Here is a 15,666-nt window from a genome sequence, read left to right on the forward strand (position 1 = left end):
CTGTGTATAATGCACTTGACCCGTAGTTACCTCCACGACTCTCCCTATCCTTAACCCTAAAAGCTGTGCTTTTATACCCATGTTTCTCCCGCCCCTGCCACCTACGGCCACACGTGAGAGGCATGTGACCCCTGTCTCTCTGAGTCTGGTTTCTATCATTTAACATGGTAACTTTCAGTTCTAGCTAGTTTCATAAGCACAATGATTTTATTCTTCATTGCAGAAGAGTCGCGCCCCATTATGTAGATATCTCATGTTTTTCATTGATGTAGTCTGGTTCCCTAACTTGGCTGTTGTGTGTAGTGTTGCAGTAAGTATGGACACTTCTCTATCTGCTACTCTGACTGATTCCTTTGGGAAAGTACCCAGGAAGAGCATAGCTGGGTCATGTGGTATTTTCATATGGTCTTTCTTTCCTCCTTCCTTCTTTTTTCTCCTATCTATCTATCTAATCTATCTATCTATCTATCTTGAACAATGTTTGTACTGGTGTCCATAGTGGCTAGACTAGGTTATAGTCCAACTAATGGTATAAAAGTGACCCTCTCCTTTCATGTGCCCCAGCATTTGTTATTACTTTCTTGACTCCCCGGATGAGACAGCGCCTCTACATAGCTTGGATACACATTTTCCTCACAGCTAAGCATGCTGGACAAGCCTTTCACATAGGAACGAGCCATGTGAACTTTCTGAGAAGCACGAGTTCGGCTCGCTTGCCCATTCATTGGCTGGAGTGTTCACTCTTCAAGTGCTTGGAGTCTGACGTGCCTTGTATGTTCCCGGGACCAGCCCTCGGCCAGATGACAAGGCTTCCTCTCATTCTAAAGGCTGTCTCTCCTTTATTGTTTCCTTTTTAACTGGCTGCCATCCTACTTGTCCCTTCTTTATTATTTCCTGAGCCGCTGTCACAGAGTCACTGTCTGTGCCTACATCTTAAAATGCAGAGATCTAAGAGCTCGACAGTGAGTTTCACAAATCACTCCTAGCCAGCAAAACCCACATGCTGCATCTTCCTCCCTCAGTAACAGCTCTGCGTGCCTGGACAGGGCTGCAGACCTTCCCACATCTCAAGACACACTTCTATGGTCTTCAAGGCAGCCCAGCAGGATGGACCAAGAGTCATCCTACTTGGTAGACTGAAAAACTGAGGTCCAAAGCTTCCGAGTGGTTCACTTAAGGTTCTACAGAACAAAAGTGATGAAACTGCTGCTAATGTTTTAATTACCTATTTTGTTCATTATATGTGTATATATGCTCGTGTGTGCAAGTGTTTGTGCACCTGTATGTATGTGTATGCACGCTGGAGGCCAGAGGCAAGCCCTAGGGACCTTCTTGTCTCTACCACTCCAATGTTGTAATCAAGTATGTGTTGCTATGCCCAGCTTTTTATGTGGGTTCTGGGGATTTGAACTCAGGTCTCAAGCACTGTACCAATAGCCCCACCCAACGCACACCCCTTTTCCTCTTTTTCAGCCAATGTCACTGGTTCTCACCTACAGGTGTGGCTTCCACCTCTCTTTACCCACTGACTGTGGGAAGGTTACGGTTCATCCAATCCAGAGATGTCACTAAGGTTGTCAACAGCCATGAGCATGCTTGGATTTCATTATCCTACTACTCATCCCCCTGGCGCCATCTTGCTTGGCTTGGTAGATAGAGAGATACTTCTCCATCACAGAGGGGCAGCCATGCTTAGGCTCAGATGGTATCTCTTCTGAAATACCCAGTAGTATTTCTAATGCTTTTGTAAAAATAGAAATGGGTTGAGGCATCCAAGGCTAATTACACTCTCTCCTTATCTCCTGTCCCCAGTCCACAGTGAAGGCCTTGCCAGGGGATTCACAGTCTTGCCCAAAGGTCCTTGTCCTCAACCTTGCCAAGACAAGCCCTTCCTGAGGGATGGCCTGCTTCCACATCCCCACCACGCTGGAAAAGTCTTTAGTGGCGTGGTACCTCGAGGCCTGTTATCTTCCCCCATTCCACTATGAGGAAGCAGAAACTAGGAGAGGTGGCCTGGCCTGCCTGTCACACAGCTGGCAGGTAAATCCACGTCTTAAACTCAGTTCACTGAGCCTGAGACTCTCTGAGCTCCTCACTTCTCCCCATGGTGGCCTTTGAATGGAGACCCTTGCCCCCCAGCCTCTGCCTTGCTATGCACCACCTGGCCCAAAGCGCACAGGCTGGATGCCTGGGTCATACAGGGACTGTGCGTGCGTGTGTGCGTGCGTGCGTGCGTGCGTGTGTGTGTGTGTGTGTAGAAGCAGGCAGCCTCTACCTCCCCAGGCTTCAATTTGAGGCCCTCAAAGCTAAGCTGACTTTGAGATAGAAGTCATTTCTGCTGAAAAGCAAGGGGGTATTTATTCTGTTAGTGTTTGGGGTGTTGCTACTCTGGGGAAACCTAACCATTAAATGAGCCATACCTTGTTCCCCTGAGCCAGGGTGCGACAGAGCACGGGGGTGTGGAGAGAACGGGAAAGCAAGGTGAAATGATGTTAGACCCTGTTCCAAACCCAACACGAGTAGCCATGTCTGTCTGTCCATCAGCTCATGAGCCCAGACCTCATGTCGTTTTGAGTCATGATGTACCAGACATATTTCGTGCCCACACACATTTATAATCTCAGCACTCTGGAAGCTAAGGCGGGAGGGTTTTGAGTTCAATGTTAGCCTGAATCAAAACAGCAAACAGAAGTAACACGTATCTCCTGTATACACACTGTGGGTGCCGGTGGTCTGTGTGCCCCTCCTAGCCTGTCCTCTCAGAACCAGAGCAACACTGCCTGCCCCCTTCCAGCCATGGGCTTTCACTGCTGGGTACCTAACCAGCCTCATTTGCATACCGGGCACAGCAAGCATCACCACCATGTCAAGAGGACTCCAGGGGCCAAACAGGATAATGCGCATGGTGCCTCTTCCCCACACACTGGACAGAGCATGTTCCGTGGACCATTTTAGGATGCTCCTAGGCACTTGGCTGACATACTATCAGGGTTCAGGACTCCATCCTGAATTGACCAGAGTCCCTAGGTTAATGAACCAGTTTTCTCCCTGCCCTGGCCTCCCAGGAAGAGAAGATAAAGATGGAAGGAAGGAGAGGAAGGAAGAGGCGTCCAAAGGGATCTGCGGCTGCCTCGTGCCCGTGCATTCCCAGTTCTCGCCTTTGTCTACACCCCTGTAACTGAGAGGCCTGTCTAGACTGAGTGGCTACTAGACGTAATCCCAGGAAAATCTCCCTGAAACCCGATCGCTCCCCTTATCGAGGGGCAGGCAGATTAGCTTGACTGACTGAACAATGGACGCGATGTCTTAAAAGGATCTCCACGCATCTCTGGTGCAGAAGAGGCTCTGAGCGCACAGGGCCACCTAGTGGAGACACCTGTCTTCTGGGGTCAGCGCAGGTGAGGGACTGCAGGCAAAGGGCTTGGGAGGATCCACTTCGTCTAGGGTGTCAACTCTAACCTGACCACTAGGATCCCTCCTGGGGCTTAAAGAGTATTGTAAGTGTACAAGTTCCTGCTACACACAGGAAGGCACTCAGCCTGAGTCACAGTCTGGAGCCAGCATGTCTGACGGAAGCCTGAGCTCCTCCCCACATTCCCATTGAGTCTTTGGTGGTCACAGAGCCGGGGTCAGCTAGCCAGCTGTGGCCCTTGCCTGTGCATTCTAGCATGCATCCTAATGGCTTTCTTGCCATCACAGATCCAAATACCAGCCCTCACCCTGCCATGTTCTCTGAGGACGTCTAAGTAAGATCAACCTGTGCCTGAGATGCAGATTGCATTCCCCAGAACTACTGAAACTCAGAATTGATTTTCTGTTCCTCTAAAGCAACCAGCTAGCGGCCGTAGACTGGAGAACTGATCTCTACTCGGTCCTTGGAGAGACGCTGATACACTGGGGCTGGGGGCAGGAGAATTGCTGGGCTGAATACCACTACCTGTGCGCTGCTCTGATGCTGCACTAGGGCTTTTGGTTGCAGATGGGGAAACTGAGGGTCCAGAAAAATTCATCAAGGAAATTAGATGGCCCTCTCCTTAAGACACACCTGATGGGTTTCCATGGCAGCACTGGCAACTCATTAACTAGAGTGGGTAGCACTGATCTCCCTAATACCACTGAGAGGTCTCTGCAACCTGAACACCCAGCCACGGTCCTAATTCATTTCAGCAAGAGAAAAATGTGTCTCTGTGATCTCAAATTGGATAATCCTTGCCCTCGCAGCTTTCCATTGGCCAGAGGATCATCTGACCCTACCACAGTGACCCAGACTCTCAGCTCAGGATCTAGCCCATCCCATCTCTCCAACTGTCTGGGGCACCCGGTACCTCAGCCTCAGCTCCCTGGTACACTCAGCTTGCTTAGGGGAGGGCGTAGGCAAAGCCTTCAACTCTAGTCACTGGCCAACTTCTTCATATGGCCTTATAAGCAGGCAAGGGACAGCAACTGAGGCAGGCACTCCCTTTGAGATGCGGACCAAGCAGTGGGAGAGGGCCTGGAATAGTCCTGACCATCTCATGAGGCAGGGGGCGGGGAGGTGGCAGAGAAGAGTCAGGCAGGAGCCTGGCATTAAGAGCAGAAGAGGCCAAGAGACAAATGTCTCCCTGAAAGTGAGTTGCATACCGAAGCCCTCTGGGTAGTGGTGGGACAAACCCTGGTCTCTGGATCCCACCCACCAGACCCACTCAGAAGACACAGTTATCCCTTTCTGTGTAAGGAAAGAGAGGCCTGATTCAGATTGTCATATTGCTGTGTGCCTGGGGAGAAAAAGCCACTGATGACACAGGGCTGAGTTCTCAGACCACTGTGATGACCGAGAAGCAGGTGGACCAGGGTTGGGGCAGAAAGAATGGAGCCATCCCATCCATCGGGGAGAGAGAGAGAGAGAGAGAGAGAGAGAGAGAGAGAGAGAGAGAGAGAGAGAGAGAGAGAGAGAGATCTCCCAGATCCACCTCCTTTACCATTTATTCGCTGTGTGGCCTTGGGTACAATACTTAACCTTTCTGAGGTTTTGCTCTGTTGAGTTGAAAAGAGATCATAACAGCGGGCCTGTCATGAGGATTAAACTTGATAATGCATGAAAGGCATTTGGCAGGATGCCTGGCACACAGTAAATGCTCAATAAATGTTTGCTTAGAAAAACAGAAAGCAAAGGCTGAGTCGAGAGGCCTTTCCCTCCCCCAGACCCCTCAATCAATAAAAGCAACCCTTTTATCTAAATCCCCGGGACCAAGGGGAAACCAAACACAGCAGCTGTAGCCCTGCCTTCTAAGACCTGAACGCCCCTGCCCTGGCTGTTCCAGCTCGGGCCTCAGTGCTGTTGTGGCCCAGGAAAGAATGCTGGCACTGTGACCTGGCCATGAACCTCCCCCAGCCTCAAACACACACAAAAGCCATTGCTCTGCCTCACAAATGCTCCAGCGCTCACCTCCCCCTCCCCTGCCACCCCACCCCCAATCAGGAGCCCACAGACATGGACAGATCCTGGCAGGGTCGCACACCTGCCTGGGGTTGCTGCCCAGCCCAAATGTTTAAGGATAAAACAACATGCTCTCCATATTCATTACTTTTGGCGGTATTTTTTGTGTGTGTGTGCTTGGTGCTGACTCCTGCCTAAAGAAGGGAAATTCAATCCAGTGTAAAATACGCTTCGTAGAAGACAGGGTAACACAAGCTTTCACACCCTGGGAATTTTCTGTCGTTCTTTTCACAAGAAGATTATGGGGGTCTTTCGGGTAGGCTGGGAGGTTCGTATTTTGCCAAGTGTGTATGTCAGACAAGGGAAGATTCACCCAGACTCTCCAAGGCTTCAGAAAGTTATCCAGCGGGTACGTTGGATGGGGGTGTGGGGGTTTCCGGTGTGGTCATCGGCCACTCATGCCACAGTCCAGGCAGGCTGGATACCATCTCCTATCTAAGGGCAGCGGCTGCTCTCCTGCTTGCCTCTGGATTACAGGGCATCTGCAGCGATGATGGGCATCAGAAGCATGCCAGGGCGGGAAGATCCAAGGCTGCAACCCTGTTTTTACCGTTGCAAACTCCACGAGGCTTCCTTGATCTGACCTCAGAGACAGGGTCAAACGGGAGGGGCTGCCAGCTGCGAGGAGCAAAACTACGTAAGACAACTGAGCTTGTGTACACCCTAGATATTTGTGCCTTCCTTTCCACGTGTCCATCTCAGAATGCAGCATATCTGAGCCACCCTCATCCCCCAAAGTAGGCCAGCAAGTCCATTATGTAGATAGGGAAAAATAATTTTTAAAATGACTATTACTAGATTAAGATAAGAGGGATTTTTTTTTCAAAAAATAAACTTCCACGGACACTATCTAAACAAGTTTCAGGTTTCCTGTACGTGCAACAAACCTACGGATAAGCAAGGAGCCTACTGGCCCTGGATGAAAACCTAAGCCCTGGTCTTATTTCCAGAAGACAGAAGGGTGTTCTTGCTTTTCCAATTTTCTGTCTCACAGGAACTGTTCAATATGGGGAGACACATGTGAAAAAGAAAAATCCATGGACGGTGCAAGTTTCATGCTAAAGTGGAAGGAGCCATAAAGCCCTCATGGACACCATGTCTTTCACTTTTAAAAAGAGAGACTTTGGGGCTGGAGACATAGCTTAGTGGCTAAGAGCACTGGCTGCTCTTCTAAGAGGACCCAGTTTTGGTTCCCAGCACCTAGAGGCTCACCACCTCCTGTAACTCCAGTCCCATGGGATCCACGCTCTCTTCTGGCCTCTGTGGGAATCAGGCACATATGGTACATGCATGCATGCACACATACACACTTGCACACATACAAACATACACACATGCAGGCTTGCACATACACACACACACACACACAAACACAGAGAAAACACATGTAAACAAAGTAAAATTTTTTTAAAATTAACTTTAAAAAAATAAAGAGGCTTTTCAAAATTGTCTGTTTCCAGTTTTTATTGCAAACTATCTAAAATGAGAATTCCGAGTTATACATTCATTCTAATAATTGCTGAGTCTTCTCGCCGACAGAAGATCTTGGCTGGCACAATTCTCTTTTAAATGTGAACTGAAATGCTCCCACTTTGACTTCAGCATTTGTTGAATTTTGATAAACACAGACATACCTGGCACTCAACAGTCACACAAGAGTAGGAACATTCTAGAGTCCCCTCCAGCCTCTCTACTGCCCAATCCTTTGTGCTAGACAATGATTCTGTCTGTTCCAGGGAAGCACGTGAGAGCGCCCTCCTCCTGGTCTGCATGCGGATGCTGTGTTCACCAGGAGTCCATTGCTGTGTAGGTGTTTTGGGTTGTGTTTCCAAGTGGTACTTCGCCGTGCGGCTGCACCACAGTCTCTCCATTCACTGACTGATGAAATGCGGGTCATTCCAAGTTTGAGGCTCTGATGAATGAAGCTGCTATTAATACTCACGTAAAAGTCTCTTGGCGAACATATGTTTCCATTTCTCTTGAATAAATACTCGGGAATGGAATATGGCAAGTGTGGGTTTTACTATGAAGGAAACTGCCAGTTCCTTTCCCAGAGGGGCTGCCCAATTTTACACTTCAACAAACAATGTGTGACAGTCCCAATTACTCCACCCACCAGCACTTGGAATCACTAGTTTTTGTTTTATGTATTTATTTTTTTTACATTTGAAATATATTCTTACATGGATTTATTGAGGTATAAATCACAGGCACTAACATTTGCTGGCTTTAGGGACACAGTTTGGTTAACTTCAGTACTTGTATGTAGTTATGTAACCATAACCACAATTAATATACAAATGAACAGTTAGCCTCTCTGCTGTCCCCCCAAAAGTTCCCTCTGCGTGTTCTCTGCCACCACGGGCCTTTGACCCTGACCTTCACTGATCTCCTTTAATCTACTCTTCCCAGGAATTCACAGAAATGGAGCCATACAGTGAGTGGGCGTTTCACTTGGTGTTTTCTGAGATCCAGCCATTGTGTTGTGAACAGGAATATTTCCTTTACCAACCACTATTTAACGGCACAGGTCCATGACCATCTGTTTATCTGGCATTGGGTGGTCACTGGGCTGTTCCCAGTTTGGGCTGTTATAAATAATATTTGTAAAGACCGATGGGTCCTTTTCATTGTCCTTGGGTAAACAAGGATTCCCAGGAGAGTGCTTGTTCCCATCTGAGCACGTGGATATTTATGGTCTGTATTCCTACCAGCATTCTAGCTTCCTGAACTTTCACCCATTAAGCTTTGCTCACGGCATTCTAGAACTTCTCCAGTTTGCAGCTCCAAACATTTCCAAGCTGGTCCCATAAATCAGTCCCAAAGGCCAAGGCACCACACTGTCAGGTTCCATCATAGCAATGACCCCGCCCCCCCCCCATCCTGGTGCCACTTTGTGACCATATACCTGACAGCGCATCAAACCCGGCAGAGGTGTTTTTAGAGAGTGCGGCCCACGGCTACTCAGCCCCACATTGCCTGGACAAATAGATGATGGCGGGAGCATTTGAGGAGGGAGACAGGGGGCTTTTCACCTGATGGCAGGCAGGAGATGGAGGAACAAGCTATCCCCAAGCCCCACCCCACCCCACCCCCCATGACCCACTGCTTCCAGCGAGGCCTGTCTTCCACAACTTCCCAAAGAGCGCCGCCGTCTGGGGACTACGCATCCAAAATATGAGCCTGAGGCCCTGGCTGCTCAACCTGTTGCTTCCAGGCTTGTAGCAGGCAGTATATCCCGGTGGGGGTGCAGGGTAGTGGATGTCCACCACCCCATAAGGCTGGGAAGTGAAGACAGAGAAGACGGGGCAGGCAACCCAATAGTCCCACTTCAGAACGTTCTCCAGCGAGCTAACTTCCTCTAACCACACTCTGCCTCTTATAGGTTCTGCTGTTTGGCAAAAGATACTGTTAACATGATTTAAAAAAAAAAAGTACCAAATACTGTATGTACTACATTTTCCTATATGTACGTGCATGCATGCATGTATACACACATACATGAAGTTTAATTTATAAATGAGGCAGGGTAAAAGGTCAACAATGATAACTAATAATATAATGAAGCAGTTGAAACAGTGCATTAGAACAGAGTTACGCCAATATGGCCTCCCCCTTCAAACTATGTTACTGCAGTACAGATCTTGGCAGCTTCAACACAGTCTCAGACCAGTCAAAAACATCCCAGAGTCGAGGCAATCAAACTCACGCTGTGTCAGGCCTTGGAATGGCACCACTAACCGGTCATGCAAAGTGCCCAGCAGAAACCTTCCAGGATGCTCTGCAGCTTAGGTAAGGTACACATTAATCCGTAGACCATGGGAGGTGATGTCACTGCCCAAGAAGACATGTGTCACAGGCCCTTTTTACTAGGAACGTGTGCCTACGCCCTAAACCGAATGCGATGAGATGGGAAGCAGGGGAGATGGCTTAGGACCTTCCTGGATGGTTCCTGCCTAAATAGTGCTCTGGGAGGTGGCTGAACTCACATCCCTCACAGGACACTGCTTCTGCCCGTCCTCAGGGCAGAGTCCAAAGAGAGTAGTGAGAATTCCAGTCAAGACACGGGGCCTAGACCTACCCCAGCCACTAGCCACCTGGCACTGGGCTTTTCTGAAATGCAGTTAGGATAGTACTGTTCCCCCTGGCCATCTGTTATTGAGGAACTGTTGCAAACTACTTCAGACGCACCGAGTGGCCCATAAGCATTTGCTGCTAGAAATGTTAGCACCACCATCTTTATCTTCTTCCTCCTCCTTCTGTCCCTTCTCTCTCATCCTTTTTCTCAAATCTCCTTGTCGGGGAGAGACACCGGAAAACATCTGTTCACTCCAGAAAGGGTACCACCTAAGTTTTGCTTAGTGAATCAAGTGAGTTTACGGGGGGGGGGGGGGCGCGGGTGATTTAGAGGTCATAAGTGAGAGACACTACACACAGAAGGATCGTGGATAACTCGAAGGCAGGTGCACCACAGAAAAGCTGGAGAAAATGATGGTGGCCATGGGAATATGGTCAGATTCTTCACAAAGACTGTGCCCCACATTCCTTGTGATCTGGGATTTTAATTTTAAAAAGCTTACAGATGTCTTGTCTATATGCATGTGTGTGTACCACTTGCCTGCCTGGTGCTCATGAAGGCCAGAAAAAGCAGCAACCAGGGCAGATAACTGCTGAGCTGCCTCTCCAGCCCCATAGTCTGGGGTTTTTAGTTGGGAGCTGTTGTAAGTCAAGCTTTACCTCTCCTGCACTGGCCTTACCTGGAAAAGAACCTGATAGCACAGCCAGTGGTATCTGGCCAGCACTGGTTCGCTTCCAGGTGGGATGTGCTCATAACTTGAATGGTCACTGGAATGAAAACATATATTTTAGGTAGGCCATTAATTTTGGCACAGTTTACATTTTTGCCATTGGTCCTCAGCAATGCCAGCAAGCACCTGCACCATGAGGAATGTGCCATAGAAGTCCCATGCCCAAGGAAGAAGAGGGCACAGGCTGAGTGCCGGCCAGTCCTACAGGAGCAGCGACAAGGGCACTGAAGCCCTCAAGGAACCAGTCCCTTTAGGAAAGAGGTTGCCTTCTCTTTCTGTGGCTGCGGAATAGGTCCCATCATGCAGGAATAGCAGGAGGTAAGACAGACAGACAGACAGACAGCGGGACTCTAAATCTGAGGACTACAAACAGGGTGGGGGTCAGGGTAGACTCTGGAAGCTGGAGAGGTGAGAAAAGCCAGGCCCTCATCCCACACGTACGCCGACAAACTCCTTTGTCTAGCACATCTATCTATGCTGTCCATGCGCAGAACCTACCCAGACTAAGGATTGGCCACAGAAGCAAGGCTGGACCTACAACGTGAACCTCCCCTGTGATGCTCTTCTGAGCAATTAGCATCAACTAAAATATCTTAGAGAGCCCAGGTCCACAGCTTATTCTACAGAGCATCCTGAGCTGCTCAAGGTCACTTACCATAGCAAGTATCTAGAAAAATCTGGCCAATCATCAAAGGAAAAGACTGACCACCAGTGGGGGCCAACTCCAAGGTGACTCAGATCCTAGACCTCTCAAACTAAGATTTTAAATGTAGCTACAGAATTACCTTCCATAAATTAAGCATAAGCAGTCTCAGACGGAATGGAAAGCAGGCATGTGAATATATAGAAATGACAATAAAGAATAAAATGCAGATTTTAGAACTGGGAAAATACATCTAGAATGTAAGAGTCCCAGGAGAAGTTCAATAGCATGGGGATTATAGAGGCAAAGAAGAACAAATGTGAATGTGGATTTTTTAAAAAAAAATTATCTAAATTAAACAATAGAGGGCAAAGTTTAAAGACAAACGAACGGAAGCTCAGAGAACCGTGATAATTTCAAAAGGTCTAACATCCATGTCACTGGAAGTCCCTAAGGGAAACGACAGTAGAACAGACGGAAAATATTTGAAATATTCTCAGTTTGAAACTTTGGTTAAAAAACAAAGTTACAGAATAAACAATCCAAACAGTCTTCACATGGAGTAAATTTAAAGAGTATTACATGCGGACATACAAAAACCAAAACTGCTCAAAACCAGAGAGGCAGGAGGCAAAAAACCCACCTAAGAGCAGGTAGAGAAGACAGCACACGGCCTGTGAGAAGAAGCACTGTAGAAGCCCCTGTGCTACAGCTCACCTGGGTACTGCCAGGGGGGAAAGGACTTCAGTAAAGGGTGTTGGGAAAGCTGCATGGGGCACATGCAGAAGAATGGAAATGAGCCCTTCTCCCACACCAGATATCAAAACCAATCCGAATGGATTAGATTTAATGTGTAAAACATGAAATTATTAAACAACTAGAAGAAAAATTCAGGCAGAAGCTCCCAAACAGTATATATATATAAAATCTCAAAAGCATATATATATATATATGATCTCAAAAGCAAGGGCAGAAAAACCAAGTAACATCAAACTAAAACAAGCAAAAAAAAAAAAAAAAAAACCAAACCAACAAACAAAAAAACTCTACACAGCAAACAAAGAAATTTACAAAATGAAGAGATAACCCACAGAATGGGAGAAAAATCTTTGTAAACCACCTCTAATAAGAGACCAATACACAAAAGCAAAAGCGAAACAAAAAGCAACCCACCACAACAACCCAAATATTGTGTGGCTTTTCTGGGAGCCATGTAAACAAATGTCTCCACTCACCACAGACCAAAGAAACAGCCCCCCTCCCTCTCCTGCCTGACCTGATGAGCCTGTGACTGACTATAACTTACAGGATGGGGTGAGGGGTGGGGGGGGGGGCGGGGTGGAGTGACGGCAGGAGCAGGGACAACTCAGAGGTTAGCGAAGTCTCCTGCACGTCTATGTCCTCGGGGAGGGAGGGGGGCCTCTGAGCTGTATCATAAGCCGTCTGTGAGTGACCCCTATTTCCACAAGGGAACGTTAGTGGGTTCAGTCCTGGGAGGGTCTAGTGTGGGTAATCGCAGCTGTTCTGGCTCAAAACAGCAATGACCACATCACGCCAGGGGACAGAGCTTTGTAACAGATAAAGAATGCAAGCTCAATAACAAGAAAAAAAAAAACCCAACAACAATTAGAGTTGTTGTTGTTTTAATGAGCAGATACTTCTCAAATGAAGACATGCAGATGGCCAGTAGGTATGTGGAAACCGTTTCGGCACTGAGATGGTCAGTAGAGACCATGTCCTGTGTCCCACTAGGTCCTTGTCTTAGTCTCTCTACAATGACATGGATCGACCCTGACGAAGGGTGTTCGGATGGGAGGTCCCTTAATGATAATTTGGGATTGACAATGTTAAGTGATAATAAAACCTTTAAACAGATTTCCAGGTGGGCTTTGATGATGTGGCCGAACAGACTTGAACTCTCAGCAGCAGCAGAGAGCTACTGCAGCTCCCAGTAGCGCCATGGCTCTCTCAGGTCTCTGAGACTGCAGGTCGGAAAGTGTGCAGACTGGAGGCAGCTTCTGCAGCCTCAGGTCAAGCCCTGGAGGCTGGCTCAAGCCAGTTCTCTGCTGAAGGTGGAAGCCTCAGGTGCAGGGAGCCTCTGATGGGTCTGACCCTGGCGAGGCATGAGGGCAGTCCTCCTAGTCCTCCATAGTGGTTCTGTGCATCTGAATTTATAGGGGACTAGAGCTAGGCCCTGATTGGTTGAGTGTGGGTATGCAAATAAGGTGGGAAAATGAGATCAGGAAAGAGCTGTCAAACTTGATTTAGTGAGAGGAGAGAACCCTTAATAGGGCAAGAGTAGCCAGGAGTTCACAATCATGCTTGGCTTTGTGAGGAAATAGACATTTACTTACAAGTTCCCATCTGCTCTGGCAGTCGGCTCTTTTGCCCACACAGCTTCCACATGCAGAAAGTTCTGTGTTGGGGGGTGGGGGGTGGGGGGGGGGAAGGGGGCTCCCTTATCACTGTTACTAATCACCAGGGATTAATGATTTAAATTAAAGCAACAATGACACGATCACCAAAATATCGAACCTAAGTGTCCATCAATGGATAAGAAAGTACTGATATATACACAATAAAAAGCAGTCCGTCTTAAAAGGTGTGGGGGACCCCATCACTGTGGCAACCTGGGTGAACCCAGATGACAAGTCAGATGAGCAGAGCACACGAGTCAGACACTGCACAGCCTTACATGCGTGTGTGACGTGAAGAAGTTGGGGTCCCAGGAGAATGACGGGCATCAAAGGCTTGGATCTGGGAAGGGATTTATGGGCAGTGTTTAAAAAAAAAAAGGCACTGGGAGGGAGGGAAGAATGGGAGGAAACAGGGGAAGGGCTAACAATCAAGATGTAATATGAATAAATTAATAAAAAAATGGTAAAAAAAAAAGGCACAATGCTTCAGATAAGTAAGAAATATGTATCAACTGCCTGGGAGATGAGTAAGTTGCTGAAATGTTTGCTGTGTGAACGTGAGACTCTAAGTTTGCAAATCCATCACCCGTGTAAAAACAAACAAGAAACAGGCAAGTCCGACACGGCAGTATATATCTGTAGCTGCAGCCCCGGGGTGTGGAGACTGGTAAGCCCTTGGCCCTTGGAGTTCATTAGCTGGGACCTTCATCAAATTACTGTGTGCCAGGTTCTGTGAGAGACCTTGTCTCAAAAAACAAAACAAACAAACAAACAAAGCAAGGCAGAGGAGCTGGAGCAATGGCTTAGCAGTTAGGAGCATATAGTACTAAGAGGACCCAGCTCTACTTCCTAGCACCCACATCAGCTGTCTCACGATAGCCTATGATGCCAGGGGGAGTTACAGCTCTGGCCTTTGCTGTACCTGGACTCATGTGTACATAAGTACATGGGGGAGAGCGGGAGGGAAAGGGAGGAGGAAAGAAATACAATGAGAATGTGCATGTGCACACACACACACACACACACACACACACACACTTAAAATAAATCTTGAAATAATAAGGTGGAGGGCTATCAATCTTTCTCCCTGACACCAACCTGAACATGAGGAGAACCAATAAGGGATGCAAACTATAATGTGTTAGAAATGATCATATAAGTACAATGAAGGAGACCCGCAAGAAGGGAGCTACTGTAAGTCCCTTAAAAGTCACATTTTAACCAAGTACTATGGAACTAAAGGGGAAAAAAAAAAACATCTGAATTCAAACACTGTGTTATCATTAGCAAATTTGCTGCTTCCAAATGTAAGTTTTGACAAAATAGGCGGTTTTGAAACAACTTTATATTTACACTAGAGTTGCACACATTGTAAATATTGAAAACTAGGCATCTTACGGCCTAAGACAAAGTTACAAATGAGGAAATAAGGGAGGCCAAAGTGAACGCTGGGGAATGGGACTGGAATTCAAAGTATCACTATGAGGCAAATATTGAAAAACATTCACTTAGACAAGCAAATAAGAAAATATAGGGAGCTGGAGAGATAGCTCAGAGGTTAAGAGCACTGACTGTTTTTCCAGAGGTCCTGAGTTCAATTCCTAGCAACCACATGGTGGCTCACAAACATCTATAATGCAATCTGATGCTCTCTTCTGGCCTGCAGGCCTACATGTAGGCAAAGCACTGAATACAAAATAATAAATAAATCTTAAAAAAAAAAAGAAAGAAAAGAAAATATGAGCTGGATGTGGTGGCACACACCTTTAATCCCAGCACTCAGGAGGCAGAGGCAGGTGGATCTCTATGAGTTGGAGGCCAGCTTGGTCTACAAAGTGAGTCCAGGACAGCCAAGGCTACACAGAGAAACCTTGTCTCAAAAAACAAAAACAGAAACAAAGAAAATATAAATGTATGTGTGATGTGTGTGGGATTAGTGCATATGTGTATGTCCAAGCTCAGTGCACTACCCTGGATACAATGATATCAAAATTGCCATGAGGACACGCACTGCCCAGATCTTACTTCCTAAATACCTTTCCTCAATTTAAAATCAGCGAACATAGACAATAAACAGGAAGAGAGCATTGCTTCTAGGGCTAGGATCCTGGAGCATTTTATGATACCAAAATGTAAAGAAACATTAAAAACAGAACAAAACAAAAACGATTAGGGGGTTGGGCAGGTAGCCTGATGCAGTCCAAGTGCCCCCCTCCTCCTCCCGGCATTTGATTCCTACTCTAGCGTCCTTTCTACCACAGTGACAAAACACTGGCTGGAAGCAACTTGGGAGGGAAGTGTTTATTTCACCTTGCAGTTCAC

General features: G+C 47.3%; 1 long non-coding RNA gene across 1 annotated transcript in view; it reads right to left on the minus strand.

The window, feature by feature from the left end:
- Positions 1-6,932: 6,932 nt before the first annotated feature.
- The window catches only part of LOC311605360, a 160,996-nt gene continuing 152,262 nt past the window's right edge, over positions 6,933-15,666 (minus strand). Inside the window, exon 5 of the long non-coding RNA XR_014781905.1 lies at positions 6,933-7,388. This is a non-coding gene — a long non-coding RNA (uncharacterized lncRNA). The remainder of the gene's footprint in view (positions 7,389-15,666) is intronic.

Source organism: Acomys minous (assembly GCF_964271855.1).
Source record: "Acomys minous genome assembly, chromosome: 9".
Classification (NCBI taxonomy): Eukaryota; Metazoa; Chordata; class Mammalia; order Rodentia; family Muridae; genus Acomys; species Acomys minous.